Below are 5,749 nucleotides of genomic sequence, written 5' to 3'. Positions count from 1 at the left end.
ATTTGCCTAACGCTGGTGGGCTTTAAGAGTTTTTTTCTGAACCAAAAGTAAAGCAAGCGGTTTGAATGTGACGAACACAGCCCTATTCAAAATTCCCTCTACCGGGATTTCATATGAATCTGTCAAGCAACTCCTGTCTCCTCAGTGAATTCAGTTTATTTTTCCATATTGGCTATGTTTATTTCTAGCAAAAGTGTGAAGATTATATGAGGACATAAAAAAAGTCCCTTATTATTAGTTAAATGCAACAGGAACTTTTGCTATAGTGCAGAGCATTACCATTTAACCACTAAACGACCTTTGCGATGCATTTACATTTGGGCTCCCTTAACACACAGTCAAGGGAATCTCGGTGGACAGAACAAAATCAATGAGAATTTACAAACAGCTCAGGGTAGCTATCGAATTTTAAAACATATTCCACATTTTTTACATACATTACTTGCATCTTTAGGATATCTATGTCTAAATGCTATTTCCCTGTAAAATTACGCAAGCGTATTTTTCTACGAGTTTAAACCTCTCTCCAGAAGTGTTAAAATACAATGATGTCACACAGCCCAGTCCGAGTTTGTACACATATATCCCCTATATGCACGTTCAAATCTTGATCTGGTAATGCATAACTCAGAGTATTTAGACGTAAAATAATGTCAACTTTGTCTCTGTTTGGCTGAGGCTTGTTTGGATCTGTTGGCTTAGTCTGCAGCATGCTGCATTTTGCTTGAAGCTGTGTCTTTGCTTAGCACAAAAACATGCATAAAAGCTTTGGAGCACACTTGTGTCTTTGTGTTGTTTTGTGAAAAAGTACAAAAACGACAGAAAAAAAAATGTTACGGCTAAGTCATCCCAGGCTCTTGAGACATGTTGTTTTTTTGTAGCCTTTGTTTGTTATGAGCTGATTTTCTGTCTCATCTTTAGTTCTGAGTTGACATATTAGGACTGAAATTGAAGAAATGTTGAGATGACTAATATAGGACACATTTTTAATGGTTATTTTATTGGTAGGATTCATAGAAAAACCGAATAAAAGACATTAAACAATGGGTCCATGTGCTTAAGTGCATTCAGGTCAAGTAAACAGAATGTGTGCACTTTGTATAGATGTTTGTTTCTGCCCTGCATGCACAAAAGAAATGCATCTACTATGCTGGCTTCCTCCCCACTGTGTCATTTTTTTTATGTGCCCCAACCCTCTTTTTAAAACAGAACCTCCTCATACGCACTGATTTATTTGCCAGGGAGTGGACCAGCAGGGGGTGCATTCACATCCTTCTATGTTCACTGTGGTTCTAATGGAGGAGACGTGACACAGAACACTGCTGAGGTTAGATTTGTACCATATGGGATGGAGAGGGGAATTAAACAAGCACATGGATCAAGTAGACATGTTCTGAACACAAGAGGGGGAACTAAAAATTAAAAAAAAAATCATAATTTGAGAACCTTGACATTTGGTATCAGCACCTCCAAATCTGAGGTCATGGTCCTCAGTCGGAAAAGGGTGGATTGCTCTCTTCAGGTCGAGGGTGAGGTTCTGCCTCAAGTGAAGGAGTTCAAGTATATCTGGGCTTTGTTCATGAGTGAGCGAAGAATGGAGCACGAGACTGACAGATGGATTGATGCAGCGTCTGCAGTATTGTAGACTCTGTGCCGATCCATTGTGGTGAAGAGAGAGCTGAGCTGTAAGGCAAAGCTTTCTGTTTATCAGTGAGTCTACGTTCCTACCCTCACCTATTGGTCACAAACTCTGGGTAGACTGAAAGAATGAGATCACAGATACAGGAGGTTGAAAGGAGTTTCGTCTGCAGGGTAGCTGGACTCTCACTAAGATATAGGATGAAAAGTGTAGTCATCTGAGAGACTCTGAGTAGAACTGCTGCTCCTCCACATCGAAAGGAGCCAGTTGAGGTGGTTCGGGCATCTGGCAAGGATGCTTCCTGGGCGCCTCCCTAGGGAGATGCTTCGGGCATGTTCGACTGGGAGGAGACCCCGGGGAAGACCCAGGACATGCTGGAGAGACAATGTCTCTCGGTTGGCCTGGGAATGCCTTGGAATCCTCCCATAAGAGCTGGAAGGGGTGTGGAATGAGATGTCTGAGCCTCCCTGCTCAGGCTGCTGCCCCCGCGACCCAACTTCAGAACAAACGTAAGATAATGGATTGATTATGGATGGATGGACATTTTGGTATTAGGCTTGAAAATAATGACATTGATACTGTGTCTGTTTAAGGAATTTTTTGATAGATACATATTTTTTTTATCCTAAGCCAAATCTATCAATGTCAAAGTTTAAATGTACTGTTGTCTCCATGAAAAGTCTTCATCTACTGTCTTTAACATCTCCTTTATCACTCTTTTACCTTCGTCTAAAGCAATGGGCAGAATTTTTTTTCCAGATGGCCAAATTAAGAAATTAATGAGATTGAGGGCTGCATAGAAAAATTTCTTTAAGGCAGATAATCTGGAAGACCTTTTCAGTAGTTTTTCTTGCTGTAGCATAGTTAGCATGCTTGATTAAAAAAAAAAAAAAAAAAAAACAAGTCTCCCCAATACTCTTTAGCAGTTTATGACAAACTCTCTGTAAAATGGCTTTTGTGACAGTATATTTGTTACCCTAATTATGCAATATAGAAAAAAAAGTTGTTTTTTTTTATGTCTAAGGTTTACAGTGGTCTAGTACTATAAACTTGACATGAACAACAACGACAACAACAACAAAAATCGTCTATCTTAATTCTGTTGTTCAATTTAAAGTTCCTTAAGTTTCAGTATGCATGTTTTCATCAACGTATTTAAAAGTTGTTGGTTTTTAATGAAGGATATTGGGGGCCCGATGGACATAGTCCAGGGGCCACTTGTGGCCCTCGAGCCATATATTGCCAACACCTGGTCTAAAGGAACAAATGATGCTAATTTAACAATTATGTATGTGAAGATGCTGTATATTTAATTATATTTAGCCAAAATTATCATTTGTGCCTTTAAGATCCTCATGTTTTTTTTCTTCTCCTTTTCTCCTTTATTTATTTATTGTTTGTTAAAAAATGGTTCTCGCCAAGTTTCTAAATTTTTCTCTACAAAGGGTGAGTCTTTAATTTTTTTAAATACATTTTCACAAAGGATGAACCCTAAAATATTTATAACAATTTTCCCAAAGTGATAATACTTTTCCACAGTAGACTTGCAACATTGGAAAAAGCAACACAGGGTTATCTGGAAACATTAACTTCAGTGGTGTTGTTTTCAAATGATCCAGCGATCCATGAGAATGTGTCAATACTGTACTTTAATTAAAACCAGCCAAATGAGGATTAGGTAACATTAAACTAATTCATTATGATCTCTGAAAATGCATGATAAAAAGGATGGTTTTAGTTGTTTTAAAGGAGTTTAAACAATTAAAATCAAACAACTTTTGTCATGAATTTATATTTAATCTCAGAAGTACTATACGTTTTCATTAGTTGTTTATTGATAATTACAAATACAGTAAATAAAAACTAATGAGAAAATTATATATAAAATATTCAACCTCCTTCCAAGTTTTAAGTTAATTGAAATTCAGGAAAAAATACAGTTCTTATAACTGTAAAACTTCATCACAGAAAAAAAAGACGAATATGCATCTACAATGCTGCCACCCCCTGGGGTTCATTAGTAGCTTTGGATGCTGTGACCCAGAAACTAAAGCTTGCAGAAATTAGCAGACATACTCATGCATGCATGTTAGCTACTAATTACCAAATCAAGCTCCGCCTCACAGGGAGGGATTTCCCTTTTGAAGATGAGCCAAGCAGGGGAAAGCCAAGATGTTTTGTAACAACAACTTCAACATTTTTAGGATAAGATGTTGCCAGACACAAAGAAGCTATTCAATAACCTCAAAAGCATTTAATATATAACAAATATAATCATGAAGTCAACTATAAGTGTTATTTTTATAATGTGTGTGTGACTTTTTTTTACTTTAGGGTTATTGTATTAGGAAAGCATCATTCATTCATTCTGTTCATTATTTCTGATAAAACAGAGTAGGTGTTTTTGTTATTGGTAATAAATTTGATACTACAGAGATAATTGAAACACATTTATTTCTTCACAATAATAAATGAACAGGTAAAATTAGAATATATTCAAAACTGGGTTTTGCGTGTACTTTTAACCCACTTTTTGGTTTGTAATCGTAGAAACATAGATTTAACTCAACAAAGTCCATGCTCAATAATCCAGGTATACAATCCAACATTTTTCATCTGGACAGTTTCTTTTTTTGTGCTGAAACAACTGTCAACAAGGAAGAGGGCTGGCACTGGAGGAGGGGCATACCAAAGAGACCATCTTATCACAAGCAAAACTGGTTTGTTCCACTTTGGAGTAAGCTGTTGGGAGAAGAATCAGTTTTGTTGTGTGTTTCCTTGACTGATGAAGCCTTCCGGATCGAAGGCGAAACGTTTCAGCACAAAAAAAGAAACTGTCCAGATGACCTGACTGAAAAATGTTGGTTAGATTTAACTCGGTAGGTTACAGATATCAATTTAAATAATAACATTTTAACCTCAGTAATGTCCTTATAATGAACCTAAATGAATTTAGTTTGCATTGTAATGACATTTTCTATTCTGTAATCTGGAAGACAGTCCAGTAGGTGCATTTATGTGCATCTTTCTCATGGAGTCAACAGTGTTTAGATGAAAGTGAGCTTTCAGTGGCAGGAATGGCCTCTAAAATAATAATGAAGAGAGTAAAGAGTGAGCTGGATCTATGCAGATTAGAGAACTGACTATTACAGTATTTGATGTAAATTGCTATCCTCTGTAAATCTGCAAAGGTATTTACAGCTTCAAACAAATTCCAACTTGCCCAAAGTGTAAACTTAACCTTGTTATTCCTGCATGAGCAAGTCACAAAAGACGACTCAAGACTGTAATTGTATGTCAGATATATTTTTCAACACAAATTCATTACAATACTGAGAAAGTGAACATTTAGTTCGAACTTTCTACTCGCAGAGCTCTTGCCTTCAATGTAATAATCAAAGTTGGAAGTTATAGCAGTACTTCCTGAACTTCTGAGAAACTCTGTTCTGCTACAGTTTACTTTTAAAATGTGCCACTGCTGCACAGTCCACAAGTGGATCTGATCTGCTTCTCTTCTGAAACTCAAAAATATCATTTGAGATGCTAACCAATGAGAGAAAAGGTCAAGACACAGAGAATAAGTGCCAAAAAAAAAAAGTGTGTGTATGTGTGTGAATACTTTAGCTTCATGCTTTAAGATTACACAGAGCAACGTAATTTGCTACTAAAGTGTTGCAACATTTCAGTTGACATGTTTCAAGTCTTTGTGTAACTTTGCTTTACCCCCTTCAGGGATGAAACTGTGGAATTTGCTTCACTTGATTTTATTTTGCTAAGTCTACAGTTTTACAATGAGCTGAGGTCAAACACAGGTTCATATCTGGTCAAACCAAACTGAACTAAAATTATAAGTTGATAGAGAGACCTTCACACATTTATACTAAGCTGACAGGCGTTTTACGTTTAGGTATTTGTCTTGTTATTTTCATTTGCTCTTTACTTTTAATTATCCAATTTAACATGTAAATGTTTTTATTGGACAGAGATACCTATTTGTAAAAGTTAAAACATAAAAAACCCCAGAGCTAATTGAATTATATACATACACACATACACACACACACACACACACACACACACACACACACACACACACACACACACACACAC

The sequence above is a fragment of the Nematolebias whitei genome, chromosome 13 (genome assembly GCF_014905685.2).
Source record: "Nematolebias whitei isolate Nwh7 chromosome 13, NemWhi1, whole genome shotgun sequence".
Lineage (NCBI taxonomy): Eukaryota > Metazoa > Chordata > Actinopteri > Cyprinodontiformes > Rivulidae > Nematolebias > Nematolebias whitei.
Note: the sequence above shows the minus strand (reverse complement) of the source record.